The 17,451-nt window shown below is 50.1% G+C and overlaps 1 long non-coding RNA gene across 2 annotated transcripts in view; it reads right to left on the bottom strand.

The window, feature by feature from the left end:
- The window catches only part of LOC123521178, a 39,919-nt gene extending 23,720 nt beyond the window's left edge, over window positions 1–16,199 (bottom strand). For both annotated transcript variants that reach the window (XR_006679650.1, XR_006679649.1), the window contains exon 1: window positions 16,090–16,199. This is a non-coding gene — a long non-coding RNA (uncharacterized LOC123521178). The remainder of the gene's footprint in view (window positions 1–16,089) is intronic.
- Window positions 16,200–17,451: the final 1,252 nt, after the last annotated feature.

Here is a 17,451-nt window from a genome sequence, read left to right as displayed (position 1 = left end):
CTTGTTTACCTTCAAGCCTTTAAGACCCCAGATGCTATATCTTTCGATAGCTTGGCACCATCAGCTTTCTTCACCACATTTGCTTATACACCCTTTTATCTACAGCAATCATATTGGGAAGGTGAGCACACTGATAAGCAGTTCCCAATGCCAAGTCATCCTGAAGCCTCATACAGGCTCCCTGTAATGTTACCATTTCAGTTCCTCGGCTCTGGAAAGCTTCTGCGGCATTTTATGAATGTGTAAGGCTACTTTGATGTGAGGAAAGGTATGGCAATAGGACCAAAAACCTGGAGGCTAGAGTCAGACAGATCCAGGCGCACATTTATTTTCCATTGACATACAAGTCAGTAAAGCCCTGCCAGGGCCCCTCCTTGCTGCTGCAAAATGAGACTGTGAGTTTCCCTTGAGTCAGGGGGTCAAGAGGGTCTAATAGGAAGAAGAGGCCGGGCCAGGGTGCCTGCACAGAGTAGGTGCACAAGTGCTCATTTTCCTTCAGTCCCCACTCCCTCAGTCACACACACCAGGCTTTGTGACGAATCGGTGTCCCTGTCAGCCTGCTCTGCTGGCCTGAGAGCAGCCCCTCCGGGCCAGGGCTGAAGGGCCTCAGCCCCCATTCTGAAGTATGGAGGCCTTTCCTGCCCATGGAGTCCCTGGGGTGCTGACACAAGAAGATACATGACTGCTTGCCTGCCCTTAGCTCCTCTCACCAAATCCACCATCAAATCCTGCTATTAGAACCTCTTGTCAAATCCTCCCTCAAATGCCAAACCAGCCGGGGTGCCCAGTGGGGCCAGGGGGAACTGCACAGCTGTGTTCCCACCTGTGTGCTGGCTCCTGTACATCCCAGCACGTGGGTCTGCGTGTGAGCTGGTTGCCATGCAGATGTGTAGGAACTTGGGTGTGTGTGTGTGAGCATATGTATACATGTGCACATGGGCTCATCTGGGTCTGCAGCTACTGTGGTTGTCAACTCAGAGCAAAGAAGCCCACACTTCCTGTTCAAAAGTTGAGCATTTTTATGAATGCCCCAACCCTCCCTGTGGCCTCCTGCGCTGGGGGAGGAGAGCCTGCAGGGCAGGGCAGGGCAGCAAAGAGTCTCCCTGAGCAGCATCTCCACAGGCGTAGCTGTTGGGGAAGAGGTCAGAATGTTAGGCTCTTGCTGCTGTGTGACCCCTGGATAAGTCACTGCATCTCACTGGGCCTCCACTTCCCTTTCGGTAAAAATAGGAAGACTGATTAGACAAAGTACGTCTGGGCCCTGAGCCCCATTTTGGAGACCTAAATGAGCATCCGGAGTCTGTTCCCTGGAAGGAGACACCAGAACCAGACACAGACCTGGTATCCCACCAATTCCTCCAGCAATCCCCCACACCCTTCCCAAGCCCGTCCTTGGAAACACCTAGACTCTTCTTTGTGATTGTCTAAGGGAAGACACTGCTTGCACTATGAGCTAGGCCAGCGGTTCTCAACCCGTGGGTTGCGACCCCTTTGGGGGTCAAATGACCCTTTCCCAGGGGTCGCCCGATTCATCCCAGTAGCAACATGACAGTGATGAAGTAACAACCAAAACAATGTTATGGTGGGGGGTCACCCAACATGAGGGACTGTATGAAAGGGTCGCGAGCGGCATTAGGAAGGCTGAGAACCACTGAGCTAGGCAATAGGTATGCTAGCCAGCAGGATTGGAGATCTAAACCCACCAGCCACTACACAGGAGGAAAATGAGGCTGTCTGTTGGGTAAAGATTTACAGTCTCCAAAACCCTACAGAGCAGTGGTTCTCAACCTTCCTAATGCCGTGCCCGACCCCTTATACAGTTCCTCATGTTGTGATGACCCCCCAACCATAAAATCATTTTCATTGCTATTTCATAACTGTTATTTTGCTACTATTATGGATCGGACAACCCTGTGCTGTGAAAGGGTCGTTTGACACCCCCCCCCCAAAGGGGGTCACGACCCACAGGGTGAGAACCGCTGCTATAGAGGGTCGATGTAAGTTGGAACCAAGTTGATGGCAATGGGTTTGGCTTGGTTTCAGGGAAGGGAGTTTCCAGAGGGGAAGGACTTGGTTGTTCTCGGTCTCCCACCCTCATCAGTGACTTCCTCTCCACCCCATCTCCACCACACCCTTCTCCATCTCCAGTTTCCACACCCTGAACAGAAGGTGATGGAGAAACAGACATGAGTTCCTCAATAGGAAGAGGCAGGGAAGCCTTCCTCCATGCCCACTCCATCTGCAGCCTGGGAAAAGGAATGGGAGGGAGGGCTGGGTACAAGCCCAAACGGCCCAACTCATTGTACAGATGAGAAAGCCCAAGCCCAGAGAAGGGCAGTGATTGCCCAAGGACACACAGTGAAATAGCTGCAGTGCTAGGATTTGAGCTCAGCTGCCCACGAGCCTTTCTACAGCACCGGGCTGCCCTTCCATGGAAGTGTCCGTTTTCACAAGATAGAACACACGAACAGGCGAGAAGATCTGGGTTAGATGCCAGGAAGTACTTCACACTGGACTGGTAGATTGGGGGTACCTTAAAGTAGGATACCCTGGAATGCAGTAATTCTCGGTGGTTAGGGAGAGGGCCGGCTTCCTGATCAAGTGACACTTCTGGCAGGAAAGTTGGATGTGAGGAGGGATAGGAAAGCCAGGGCCGGTGCTCAGTGTTGCAGGAAAGAGAAACACCCACCCACCCCCAGTTTACCAATGTGATTTTATCAATGTGGTGTGACACCCCCCCAATCTTTGCTTTTTCCATTAAATAATTTACCACAGCATAAACTGCAAGTTGAATTTAAAAGCAAGCATGGCCCACAGATGGATTTAGATGAAATGTAAGTGAACTTTTATTTTTTTCAACAATACACTGATCAAATCCTCCCCCCCCAAAAAAAACCAATATACTGATCCAATGTTTGTTAGTCTGGGTTGACTAGAGAAACAAATCCAGAGCCATTCATATGTGTATAAGAAAGAGCTTTATATAAAAGAGCAATTGTATATTGAGAAAACATCCCACCGCAGTCCAGATCAAGTCTATAAGTCCGATATTACCCCATATATCAATACTAGTGCATAAATTCCTCTTTAGACTCACACAGCCATGCAATGATGCCGAATGCAAGAAGATCACAGGCCAGTGGGTAGACAGTCTTGTGAATCCAGTGGCGGTGGAAGCATCTCAACGCTGCTGCAGGTCTCCACATGTCTCCTCCAGCTCTCTGAGAGTCTCAACAGCAGGAGTGGGACAGCAAAGATAGTGTGTGTCCCGCCTCCAGGGAGGAAGACCGGAGTTCCTAGAATCCTCAGGAGGCGGCCATGCCCACACAGAGGCATCATGGGCTATGACCTGATTGACAGGCTCCACCCCATTCACTCAAGTTGACAGGAAATCATGGAACTGCCACACAATGTAAATCTGAAAAACATTCATTAGCTCACCCATCTCATGATTTCACTGGTATCATTGTTTGAGATTAGGCTGAGTTAAAAGAAGGGAACGGATTTAAAGGAAGACATTAAATGCCTCATAGTTCGGGTAGCAAACCCCTGGTTGGAGGCAGTAAGTATATAGATCTCTGTATCTGGTAGCCACAGGGGGACCCCTGAGCATGGGCCCCTCTTGTCTAACCCTTCTAACTGCTACTTCCAGCTCTGGTGGCTTTAGGTCAGCATGGGTGACTCCAGCTGTGGGAAGATGTGGATGGGGAGAAAAAGCCTTCTGGGGGGAAAGGGTGAGGAAGAAAGCAGACCTCGGACAGGGGGTGTTGGTGAGGCTCAGAAGTATAAGGACGAACCCCCTGGATGAATCAGCCCTAAGGCCAGACCAGAGGCTCGGAGCCACCCTGCGTAGCTTCTCTGCATGGGAGCCCCTTCCTCTCTGTTTTAACAACTTATTTTGGATGCCAGTTCCTGCTCTCATCTGGCTGCTAGGTCTCAGCCTTGTTCATGGTGTGAGGAGCCCCCCTGATAGGAGAGAAACTCTGAGCCTCCTCCCTGAGGCAGCTTCTGTCCTGGGCCCTCCCTCACCGGGCCCCGTCCTGACTGAAGGCAGCATCCCCATGCAGCGGGCAGCCAGCTGACCTCCTTGGCCTGGGGGACCACGGGTGGAAGCAGAGTCTCACTGGAGAGGCCTAGCGCCCTCATTCCCAGATCTGACATAAGAAGAGCCTCTAGCAGCCACCTTACTGTTGGCAGAAAGTCCTATGAAGGCAGGGAGCCCCCATCTTTTCTCAGTGCCCCCACATACTGATCCTCACCTATACCCAGCTGCCTTGATAAGTCACGGCCTACTCATTCAGTCAGGTTTGAATCCTAACCATCATATTCATCAATACACATTTAAAAAATGTCTCCCCAAAAAACTCTTGGCCGAGTGCTCTTCACCCAGGATTTCATTTCATCTCCACCACAGTGCTGAAGATAGGTCTCCTTTTTATCCTCACCCAATAGATGACCAACTGAGTCCCAGAGACTCAAACCATCTTGTCCAAGGTCAGGTCAGAGTTCCATCCAGGTTTGTGATTCTGAACCTAGCTATTTCTCCCGCCCCAGCGAGGGAGAGAGAATCATTGGGAAAGAAGCTTGGTTCTTCAAACCGGACTGGTTTCCATCCAGAGCCCCTGGGCAAAGCCGTCCTTGCGTCTTCAGCAGTCACTTAGCACCTTACGGGAATAGGGTTGTGACCACTGTACATTTTTTGCTGTTGTTTTGCTGTTTGTTTGAGATGAACTTGTTTGTCACTAAAGATGCCCACTCCATTTCAATTTTCCTTTTCCTTTCAGACTACTGTTTAGGCCGAGGGAGAAGGAATCTAGAGAGTTTTGTTCTGTTCTACAGAAACATACAGTACATATGGACGCATTCCATCTCAAGAAATTAAATCAACAACATACCCTCTTCCACCCTCCATATCTGTGGTTCTCTGTGACATTGTACATTGTACCTTATATGACTTCTCACCTCCCAGCCCCTTTCATCCATTTCAGGGAGGATGACTCCCATTTCACAGTGATGGAAACTGAGCCGAGGGGACTTGAGGTCTTAAACCACACAGGTGGACAACTCTGAAACCAGCTCTTCTGTGTGCCCAGCCCTCTGTCCATGCTGCCCACTCCTCTCTCTCACAAAGTTTTTCTTTTTTTTTTTTTGCTTTTTAAAAATTAAAGTAATTTAATGATAAATTGTAGAAAATTCTGAATGTACAAAAAGTAATATACAGGCAATCCCCTAGTTATGAACCTCTAGATTATAATTCTTACTTGCTCTTTGTTTTTTAATTGAAATTTTTCCCAACAGTTTTATTGGCAATTAATTTACATATCATATAGTTCAATTGTTCAATGACCTTTTTCTTGATGGGAGGAGGGGAGCAGCATGGGGGGTCAGGACCTGAGTCGGGGAGAGGGAGAAGGAGGGGAAGCCGGCTTCAGGAGACAGACAATAAAGACTGTGCGGACATTTGCTGACCTCCCGATGTCTCGAACCTTTGCACTCCTACAGCTGCACGCAGGAACGTGAGGGCCACCCTGCACGGAAACAAGAGCGGCGGCTCCGCGTTCTCTCCCGTCAGCCACTTTTCTCGCCAGAATACCTCCGCTGCCTCCAGCCACCCCCCTCAGGACATTGTCTAATTATGGTCATTATACTTGTGTACGAAGGAAACACTCAGAGGACTCTAGGTTGTTTTTAAGTTCAGCTAAACAGTGTAAATGCCTGTTTGGGGCAAAGATTTTTCTGCTAATAGACCATTAGAGCCTTCACCGGAGAGGCGCGGACTGTCTGCCGGTGACGTCAGAGGTCTGGATTTCACTCGTTTAAGTAAAATCACCAGCGAAGCATTCGGCTTTCTAGTATAACTGGAGAGAAGTCTTTTAAAATATCAAGACCCATTTTAAAAATGTGGTTATCTCCCAAAATCATACAGGGAAGGCCGAGGCTAGGGACGCTTCACCTGGCCCCATGCGGTCATCTGGGGGACCCTGTGTGCGCCCCTTCTCAGGATCATGTGCCTGTTCTTAGCTGCTGTCAAGGTGACCCCAATCCATGGTGACCCCAGGCACGATGAAAGCAAATGCTCCCTGATCCGGTGCCGGCCTCTTGTCCGGTTGTAGAATGGATCAGGTTTTCACTGTTTAACTTCTGAAAGTCAATGGTCAGGCCTTTCTTCCCAGTCTGTCTGAGCCGGGAAGCTCGTGAAACCTGTTCAGCATCATAGCAACACACGTCTCCACTCATTGGCGACATTCAGCAGGCGGTGCCTGAGCCGGAAATGCACCGTCCTGGAATCCAACCCAGGAAATTCCATGGAACCACCAGCATCCTCAGAAATGTTCTCATGCACAAGATAAAATAGCACAACCATATGAGCCCCTAATAAAATGTTAAAAAAAAAAATAGCACAACCATACTAAAAAATGGATAATACCAAGATGTAGCAATTTAAAAGCAAATTTTGGAAGTAGTATTAGATATGCCTCTTACTAATAATAAAATGCCAAATTGCTCATTAATTTTTTTTAAATTCCCAGATTGCCAATAGATCTAATTGCCTTTGTTTTGAAGTGATGATGCGTAAACTGAGTTTTGAAAGATCTCTGAAGGCTGTACTGTGTGATTTGAGAGACTCGGTAATCTGTCAGCAACACCATCACAGGCCTCGCTAGTCCTGGTGTGGACAGTTGGCTGAATTGGCCATTGCAGAGCATGATAAAACTCCAGGAAAGGTTAGTGAAAATAAAGATGTATTTTTGCCTCTTCCAAATTTTCAGACTCCTTGACTTTTATCCTTGAATCACTCTGGGGGCAGGGCAGGGTGGAGTGGGGTCTGCGAACCCAAGATTAAGAACTCCTAATCTAGTTATGGGAGAAAGAGGAGACTTTCTACTCCCCTAAAAAGTTAGTCTCAGAAACCCACAGGGACATTTCTACCATGTGCTCCGGGGTTGCTAGGGCCACGAGAAGAAAAGAGTGGCGCTCTGGATTTTATAGTGTGCCATGCAGTGCAGTCGTGAAGGGCTGAGCTGCTAACCGGAAGGTCAGCGGTTCGAACTCACCAGCCACTCAGAGAACAATATGGCAGTCTGCCTCTGTAAAGATCTGGAGCCTTAGAAGGCTTTGCCCCCAAAGCGGGCACTTTTACTCGGTCCTATCGGCTCACTATGAGATAGCACACAACATCAGACACAATTGCACCAAATGTACTTTCAAAATGTACATTTACAGATAAATGGCGGAGTCAGGCAGGTAGTAGGTCCCAGCAACCAGGTGGCTCCTCGGCTGAGACTTCCTGCTGGGCTCACTGGGCTGATTCTTCCTGGAGAAGCCAAGCCTATGTCTGCTCATCTGGAGAGTGCAGCTCCCAGGACTGCGGTGAGGCCCTGCCCCACCTCCAGGCCACAGACTGCTGGCCTCCCTCCCAGCAGTGGCCCCGGTGCCCTCCTTGCCCCCCACCCCCTGAGAGATGACTTCACAGCCCAGCCCTGGGTGGGGATGGATGGGGACAGGCTCTGAGGCCCATCCTGCTCCAAAGCCCAGAGTTGGCTGCAGCCCAAGTACTGCCCCTGCCCCCAAGCCCTTAGGCATCTGTTTCCCCTCTTGACTCATCCACTGAGGTCGAGCTAGGAGTAGGTCACGGTCATGAGCCATGGTGACTAGGCCAGTGGTGACACGCTCACAGGACGCCCTGCAGTGACTCTGGAGAAAAGGGGGCAGAGCTTGGAAGTCTTCAGACCAGGAGAGCACACAGGCCCAGAGAAGGCGTCCCACCCCGTCTCCCACAGTGCTGCTGGCCAGGGCTTCTACCCTTGCCCCTGTCCAAACTCTTAGTCCCGGGACTCATCCCTGTCCTTCTAGGTGGGGCCTGTCATCCCCTTCTGCTCCTCCCCAAAGCAACTTCCAGTTGCCTGAGGTAATCAAGTCCTGGGTTCTGGCGTTGGCTCTGATTAGCTTCGAAAGCCCTCCCCCTCTCTCGGCCTGCCTCATTGTCCTCCTTTAGAAAGCTGCCCGAGCTCTCACAGCTGTCATGCGGGACCTGTGGGATCACCTTACGAACCCGAAAGCACTGTTAGTAACCAGGACCCAGGACTTGGCGTTGACAGGCTATTGGATGTGTTTCCGCTCCAGAGAAAAGGTTGATACAAGGGAATGTCTTTAGTAGCCCTGCCACACAGTCTGGTCCCCTCTACCAAGCCATCCCCCAAGCCAGGCCCTTCTAGGCAGGCTGGCTTGAATCTGGGTAGGAGTTTGAAAACTCTCTCTTGAGCCCAACACAGGAAATTGACTGGGGCAGTATTGGGGTTAATGTGGACTTGCTTCTACTTTAGAAAGTAATTCACCCAGTGGGTCTTAGCAAGCCAACAGGCTGACCTCAGAGCAAGTCAAACCCATTGCCAAGGGGTCAAATGTCACTCAGCCTCACCCTGGAGGACAGAGTAGAATTCCCCCCACAGGGTAATGCCAGCCTGTGGACCTTTACAGGAACAGATGCCTCATCTTCCTTATGGGGAAAGCCAGGGGTTCTGACTGTAGCCCTTTTGGTTAGCATTTGGGTGCTTTAACCATTGTACCACCAGGGCTCCTTAAGAGGACAACATAGGTTGAAATATCTCCAACTGGTGTGGGAAAGGAAGTCCAGGAGATGTGGGCACTCTGCGCCAGGGGCACAGCCTGTGACTCACAGAAAGTATTTTCAAGCCATTCACTGACTTGGGGGGCCTGGACCGTGGCCTGCCCAGAATAACCCTAAGTCGACCACCAGAAGGTCTGGGTTCCCTAGCACCTCTGCCATTCCTAAGCTGTGAGCCGATGGCTGGGTCACTGGCCTCAAGCTGTTTCCTATCTGTGAAAGGATTGAGCTGATACTCCGGTCAGTGTTGTCTTAAGGTGATTTATGGATTCAAACGAGGCAGGTGCGGTTAGGTGGAGAGATCAGATGGCCACCCTCCTCAAAATGTGCCAGCCCCTGTGCTGCCCCCAGCACAGTTTTTGTCCAGCTCCATGGGAAGACCTCTTACACATCCGTATCCTTGTTAGAAAGGCTCTTGCAAGGGAGGGAAATGCCTTCTCATCTTGCCAGGACAATGCTGAGCACCCGGTTGGCGTTCAGTGTGCACACTGACTGAGGCAGGAAGAGAGCAGTGCATTGTAATTATTATTCTAGAACTCACATTGCACTTGGGCCAGAGACCCAGGAAAGCCCCTTCCCTCCTGGTCTGCTTGTGACCACTTGTCTACATTTGTGATGTTTTCTGACATTTCACTCTGTTTTCCTCTTCAGGCTGAGCTCAGATGGCAGCCTGGGTTACTTACACAAGGTCAGCAGTTTGAACATCACCAGTTGCTCCACAGGAGAAAGATGAGGCATTTTGCTCCTGTTAGACTTACAACCTCAGAAACCCCATGAGCAGTTCTACTCTGCCCTGAAGGTCACTATGAGTCAGAATCGATTCCATGGCTGTGAGTTTTCTGGTTTTATTCCTGTTGAGGGGGGGGGGTGTCGTCACAAAGGCCCCCACACCAGCCATCAGCTGCCCCAACATCTGGAAGTATTTTATCTAGAACTTCTCTCCTTCTTTGGGGCCTGAACTGCCCCACCTCCCCCCGCCCCTAAAAAAAAAACAACTACTGTGGAGTCAACGCTAACTTCTGGCAACCTTGGATGTGTCCGAGTAGATTTATGCTCCATAGGGTTGTCAATGGCTGATATTTAAAAAGTAGATCACCAGACCTTTCTTCTGAGGTACCTGTGAGTGAACGCAAGCTTCCAATCAAGCTGTGCCTCAGTTGCTTATCAGCAAAATGGGGATAATAAAGTAGCCTACCTCTAGGTAAATATATGTACAGCACATATATATACTTATATATACATAATCATATATAGATATAGATATACACAATTGATAAGAAAGATACCACATTGTGTCCTACAGTTGTGGTGCCAGTTTACATGTACAGCATCTGTGTATAACAGATGTTGTAAGCCAGGTCCTCTTCCATCTTTGTATTGCCAACATGTTAATTTTTGCTAGCCAAATCCATGTAAAATTGTATCCATTATGGTGCTTATTTGCATTTCTCTGAACGCTAGCCGTGCTTGTTTGCTCGCATGTGAAATGCCTGTTCATGCCCTTTGCTCTCTTTTTTCTATTAGGTTCACCACCTAATAGGTTATCTTTTTATTAATCAGTTTGTAGGAGTTCTCTTTAGTCTTAATACCTTAAACTTTTAATCCTTTGAAGATAACAAAATTATCTTCTCTCAGTTTGTAGTCTTTTCACTTTCTTCATTTTATGAGCAGAAGCTTTAATTTGAATCAAGTAGAATATCAGAAAGATAATCATCTATGTTTTGTTGTAAAAGTTTCAACTGTCAACAGTAAGTTCTTAATCTAGAGATGATTTTGTGTTTGGTGTGAGGTAGAGTGAGATATTCAAGTTTATTGTGCCAACCTGCCCGATAAACACATGTGAGGTTAATTGAAGGGAGGAGGGATAAATGGCTTGGTGAGCCTCACCTTACCAGTTCTCGGGTCTCTTGCTTTGTGATGGTTGGACCAGGGTGCAGCTGCCTTAGCCAGTTCCCTGCTTCAGCTGGCAAGGCTCACTTCCTGCAAGACATCCCTGAGGAGAAGCCACATGGACCTACCCTGATGCAGCCCTGAGTGCTGGAGCAGCCTATGGAGACCCCTGCCAGCGCTGAGATGCTTACACGTTCACTGATTCAGCTTTCCTCCTGCAGTCGGCATCATTGCATGTGTTTTGTGAGATGAAGGAGGACTTTGTAGATTGGTGTAGGACATATGGGCTAATGTTGGACTTGTGTCGTACATATGGGCTAATGTTGGACTTGTGGGCTTGGGCAGCACTGGGTTGGGATGTTTTCTTGATGTGCACTTAAGCTTTATATAAAACTCTCTCTTATACATATGCGTTTCTGTGGATTTGTTTCTCTAAAATACCCAGACTAACACATAGGAATTGCCCCTATCCCTGCCCCTTCATATGGATAACCAAATCTTCTGCCTCTGTTTGTTTAATAGTCCTGGAACCAATCTTGAACAGGCAGAGAGGGATGGTCCAGCTGAAGTTTGGCCAATACAGAACTCCCTCTAAGCCTGACTTCTGTAGGGAGACACAACCAACGAAGCTAGGGAGTAAGGGAGCCAAGCACCATCCCTGCCTGCCTCTGAGCAAAACATGTTAGATATAACATGTATAAGACTAAAACACTAGATATACATGTTAGATATAACATGTATAAGACTAATAATTCACATAGTTCAGAAAAGTATTGAATGAAAAATTAAATACGCCTAATGCCATACCACTTGCTGAAATAACTTTTTAGCTCTTAAGAACTATCTTCCTAGCTGCAAACAATCTGATCATGTCTCTACTTCTTCGTTTATCAACCCTAGAATAACTAATTATTCTCTGCTGGAAAAGTTAGTTTCCTCCCATCTGTATGTCTCTCCTCCATTCTCATCCCACTCCCTAGATTTGATTTTTTAAGTAGTTTTATTGGCATATAGTTCACATATCATATAATTTTATCATGCAACAATACTAAAAATTGTGCAATCATCACCACAATCAATCTCAGAACTTTTCCCCCCTCATACTTCATGTTAGCACCGATTTTCCCCATCCTCCCCTGCCATGCCCCTATCCAATTACTGTCTCCATAGATCTACCCATCCTGGATCTCAGATACAGAAAATCATATAAACTACAAACAGGAAACAAACAAAACTAAACAAAAAGCCAACAACAATGACTAGAAAAAATAGAAAAAACTCAATCAAAGAGAAATCAGAAAATATTAAAAATGGAATCAACTTTAAAATGGGTCAAAAGGGAGATTGAATGATATGGGATTACATTTTAACATAATCACATCTGACATAATCAACTTTGTAACGTGTTTTGTCTGATAGCAAGGCTAGTCCCATCTCTCAACCATGGTCAGGGGGGATCCACCGGAGAGTTGAATCCACATGGGGACCCTGCAAATGGATCTTGGGCTTCCACTGTCATCACAGCCTTCTGAAGACCAGGGGTTCACGATTTAAGCTCGGATACCATTCCCTCCTTCAGACTTGGGTTTTATTACTTATATTTCTTGGATCATACAGGCTGGTGTGCTTCCTCCATCTTAGTTGATGCCCCAGATGATTTTTTAATTAATTCTAAACATTATGCCAAATTCTCGAGCTGCAACCGCAGCTTTATTACAGGAAGCCTGGCCCTGTGAATTTGCTGCCCCCCAGCAGGAGGACGTCAGATGGGACACTTCCCATCACCCCATTTCCTGATTCCAGGCATCAACACTGAGCTCTATAGAAGAAAAACAGTCATTCAGTGTCTGGGGCTCTTCCTAACAATGGTACAAATTAAAGGACTGGGCCTGCTTCCTGAATGGGGGTGGGGAACCCCGGGAGAGGAGGGGCAGTGGATCCTGGCTTGCTGATGCCTTGCCACAGTCACCCTGTGTGACCTTGGACAAGTCCCTTCCCATAATCTCTCAATCTGTGAAATGCTGGTAACTAAGGTCTAACCCCCACCACCCCCACCCCTACCCCCAGACCATCTGTGATCACAGTTTCAGAGACGCAGCTCTGGGATACTTCCTGACAACATAGAAAAGGCCCCCCAGTGAGACAAAATGATAGTAAAAGTGTTGCGATGCTTCCTGACCTCCTCCCGCAGGCCAGGCGTGGTGCCAGATACTCCATATACATGATCCTTTGTCATCCTCACCATGCTGGGGTGGACACAATTCTCTTCATTTAACAGATAAGGAAACTGAGGATCGGAGAGGTTAGGCAACTTGGCAAAGACACAGGGCTGAGGGTGTTGATTCCTGCCCTTTCCTCACCCCTACCCTCAATCCAATCCAACCCATCATACAGTCCTGTAGAAAAATTTGGGTATTTGGAAAGACGGACAGCCTCCAGGGTCCCTCTGAGTCTCCAGAAGCAGATTAAGAGGCAGAAGCTTAACCTTCCCCGAACTCAAGGCAACTCTGCCTCCAGATGCACTGAAGAGACTGCCCCTCGCCCTCTCAGGGGGCCTGTTCGGGGCCAGCAGGGACTTGTTTGGCCTGAGATCTTTGTTCACCTAGGTGTGACCCCAGATAGTTCAGGCCGTTCGTTCGAGGGCTCTTCCTCTCCCCAAGTCCGCCCAGAAGACAGAGCTTCTCAAACACTCCCCATCCTGCTGGCCAGCACCCACCACACCCTGGGGACCCAGGGTCAGAGTGGTCTGGTGCTGGCCGAAACTGGAGCAGGCCTACTTCCCCTCAGACCGAAGGCCATGGGGCCAGCTGGGAAGGAAACGAAGGTGGGAGGGGCCCAGAAATGCTGACTGGGCTGGAATGCTGCCTGGCTGGGGAAGCCCAGAAAGGTCCTAGCTCTGTTGGCTAAGCTGCCTGGGCATCTCTGCCGGTTAAGACCACAAGGGCCTCCTCTTGCTCACCCAGGCCTGGCTTGTGACCAGGAAACCGGGGGAAGGTTCTGGTCTTGTCACACTGAGCAAAGAGCTGAAGGAGAACCTGCCCTGGCTGCCCAGACTGTAAGACGTCTCTCCTCACCAGCTGCCAAGAGGCTGGCCAAAGAAATGCTTCTTTCTGAACCAAGTTCCTTCTCTGAGACTCCAGGGTGCATGTCTACATTTCAGAGCCCAACATCAAGAAGACAGACTCAAATAAAACAACAAATTCCCCTGGTTGTTTCTGTTTTGTTTTGTCCTGTTCTGTGAGGGCAGGAGCCCCCTCCAGCTGGGACAAATCTGGCAAACCCTCAGAGTTAGGTCCCAGGTGTCCCCTAATACCTTGGCCTCTTGTCAGTCACACCCATCTGATCCTCAGTAACATACAGATAACACGGCCACGCTTGGGGCTTCCATCACCCTCTGCAAACTTGTGACGGTAAGATTTGCCTCTGGTGCAGCTCTGGTCACTCACAGAGACCCTCCACATGGTACCATGCTGTCCCTAACCTGTCCTGCCCACAGGGCGCCCCAGCTCAAGAACAAGCACCCCATACCCTCTGATTCCCGAGTCATCTTTGACTTCCCTCCTTCCGGCTCCAGCTCTCCCACATGCACAAGGCCTCAGGAACCCCCATTCTGCCTCCTAAATAGAATCTACCCGTCCAGTGCACTCTGCCCCCAATGTCACTGCCCCAGCTCAGGCCCTGCCACTCCTCCCCTGGTCTATCGAAACTACCTCCTGACTCCTGTCCCTGCCCCTAGGCTCCACCCCAAAGCCTGACTCTACCCTGCTTGAAAGCCTCCTATGTGGCACTATGGGAGAAAAGTCTGGCAATCCACTTCTGTAAAGATTAACCTGCTAGCCCACTGCTGTTGAGTCCGTTCCAACTCCCATCAGCCATATGGGACAAGCTCGAGCTGCGCCACAGGGCTTCCGAGGCTGCTCATCTTCACAGGAACAGACGGCCACATCTGCTTCATCACAGTCAAGAACCCTGAGAGGGTTCCGTTTAACTCTACAGCATGCTACCACCATGAAGGCAGTTTTTCCTTCTGGTTTATGACTCCTCTTGGTCTCTAAGGCAAAGTCCACAGTTCCTAGGTATTCATCAAGACCCTGCCTTCTTGCACCTCATCTCCAAGACCCTTCACCCTTCCATAGCCTGTTCTGCTGTAGGATGCTGCCTGGGGAGCTTGTCGCCCTGGGGTTCTCTGGGATTGTGAAGATATTGTTCCCTCCATCTAAAGCCCCACCTCTTGTTTGGTAAACTCATACTCCTCCTTCAAGGCCCAGGCCAAGGTCACCTCCTCAGGAGGCTTTGCCCAGCTCCTTCAGCCAGTGAGGGATCCCCCATGGAGCCAGGTAAATGCAGGCCCACTTGGACTCCCTCCCTTATCTGTCATGAGCAAGGTCTCACTTTTTTCACCACCTCAAAGATTCTCCCTCTAAATATGGCTGGCAGCTGTCTCTCTCCTAACCCCACAGCACCTTCCTATGGAATCATTACTCCCTTTCACATGTAGAGTGCCTGACAGGACGAGTACCCAGTAAGCACGGTGAGCATAGGGGGGTTTGTGGAGGCTGGTGCTACCACAGAATCCGCTGTCTCTACCACAGGCTCATCCCATGTTTGCCAAGTCCGACTGTCTGTCTCCCTGGTCCGGCGTCGAGCTCCTTGGGGAGGGATCCCATCTCATTGTGCTTGCAATCCACACCACCTAATGTAATGTTGGTAGAGCACATGCCCAACACACAATATCCTTACCAATTTATGAAGCCCCTGCTAAGAGATGCCAGGCCCTGAGCAAGATGCTTTATCTAAATGATCTCATTTTATCCTCAAAATCGCCCTGGCAGGAGTCTTCCCGGGAGGATGAGGGAGCTGCCAGTCAGAGCAGCTTAGCAGGCGCCTCAGGACACACAGTGTGTGCAAAGTAGCCCTGCAAGCCACTTCTCTGTGTGCTGAGCCTGGCTGCCCACAGCTGGGCTTACTCCACTGCCAACCCCGGCCTCGGTCTCCAGGGAAGCGCTGATTCCCAGAGCTACCCACACCTGCGTGTGCTTTAGAGCCCTTTGTCCTTGGCGTCAGCTACCAAGTTGGGATGGCTTCAAAAAAACCTTTCATAGGAAACCAGGGAAAAGTCAAACCAAAATAAAAATTTAAAAATAAAAACCAGATGGGCAAGTTCAGATTCTCCCTCTGGACTTTTATTTCCTCCTTTTAAAAACCAGCAGGTGAGACTAGATTGTCTCCAAGATCCTTATCGGCCAGTCCCCACATCCTCTGATTCCACAGCAGATTTCTCAAGTGGTGACTCTCGAGGGGGGCTCTGCTAGGCAAGACACAGGGTCCCTTAGGACACAGGTGATGGGGGGGGGGGCAGGGAGCTGCTGCAAACAGACCAGCCCCCTCCCGCTCCTTAAGACTGCACCTTTGAAGGCCAAAGGGAGAAACTGGGGAGACTGGCCACAGAGCCTCCGCCCTTGAAGCCCTGCCCAGTCTGAGGGGGAGGCTGGGGCCAGATAGGCCAGCGGCCAGGAGTCCAGCCCCTTGTGCTTCCGGCTGGACCATGAAGAGCCTGGAAGGGCCCTACTCACCCAAGATGGGGGGGTCTCAGTGTGCACATCTTCCTTGCAAGGTGCCTAGACTGGGCTGGAAGGCCGCAGTCTCTCCAGAGTCTTGCCCGTGTGACCCTTGGGAAAGCCCCCCTCAGGCCCTCCGGCACAGGAAGGGGCGTGGGGAGCCTCGTGGCTGTGGGCAGTTCCTGCAGCGCGAGCCTCAGCTGTCGCGGTTGGAGCGGCAGTCGTTGCCCTTCCCCCGCGGCCACAGCGCGCTTGTCCTTATAAGGGAAGGGCCGCCGGAGCCGCGCTGGGGCGAGCCCGCTGGGCCTGGAGGGCTCCCTTTGGTGTCCTGGAAAGGTGCCGATGGCCTAGTCAGCCAGATGTCCTGGGCTGAATGTGACCTCGGGAGAAATAGCAGAAAGTAGTCACATGAGGCCCTGGGTCCTGGACACTAATTTGCAGTCTCCTGGAGCAAGTTGTGTCCTCCCCTTGTACAATTGAGGGAACACACTACACCCTCCTCCCTCAGGAGGCCCATGACACTGGGCGAACAAGCCTGGGAAAGAGCGGGTGCTCGCAAGCTAAGGCTCTGGGGTTCATGCAGCCTTCTCCCCCTGCGGTGAGACAGGCCCCGAGCTGAGTGTTCCCACCCAGGGATAGATAGAATGGGCCCAATTTACAGATAGGAAAACCAGAGGCACTTTGCATCAGGTCACATATTCATAGCTGGGGTTCAAATCTACCTCCAAATACAAAGTTGGGCTTTTTCTCTATTGATACCTTGCTGCTTCCTCCAGGAAATGTGTTCCATTTAGTTTTTAATATAAAATGATGACAATAGGGAGGAATTTTTGCCATCACCTCCCCACCTTCCACATTCCCTACGAGAGTCTCCCCGTCAGGGAAACCTCCCATGAGTGAGGTCATATGATCTTTACAGACAGAGATGAGGAGGTGCAGGAGGGCACAAAACACAACACGGTGGCTCCCAAAAGATAAAGGGGCCTGGGCTCAGAGGGGGACAACTTGGATGCTCCCTCTCCCACCAGCTCCTCTTCCACCGGAAGAGAGCTAGCCACCTGTGGTTTGCCACCAGTACACCGGAACTGCCACAGGGCGGGCTTCAGGGCCCTGGGGCACCACTGCCTGAGCGGTTCAGAAAGAAGGCTGCCCTTCTCTGCGCAGGCTTCCAGCCCTCTGAACAGAGGGAAAGCCCTCACGTCCTTCCTCTGTCCTATGACTGGCCACTGACACCTTCTCAGCGGCCACTCCCTTCAAGGCCCCAGAGGGGACCTAGTTCCCCCGCTGTGGTGGGGAGACATCCCAACTATTAAAGAACTGACTCATCCCCCTTTTGTTTCCTCCTCCTCCTCCCAGACCTAGCGGCCCCACCTTCCT

The sequence above is a fragment of the Echinops telfairi genome, unplaced genomic scaffold, assembly GCF_000313985.2.
Source record: "Echinops telfairi isolate 266 unplaced genomic scaffold, ASM31398v2 ScPeMD7_7475;HRSCAF=8513, whole genome shotgun sequence".
In the NCBI taxonomy this organism is placed as follows: Eukaryota; Metazoa; Chordata; class Mammalia; order Afrosoricida; family Tenrecidae; genus Echinops; species Echinops telfairi.
The sequence above is the reverse complement of the archived record's forward strand: the minus strand, read 5'-3'. Positions and strand labels throughout refer to the sequence as shown.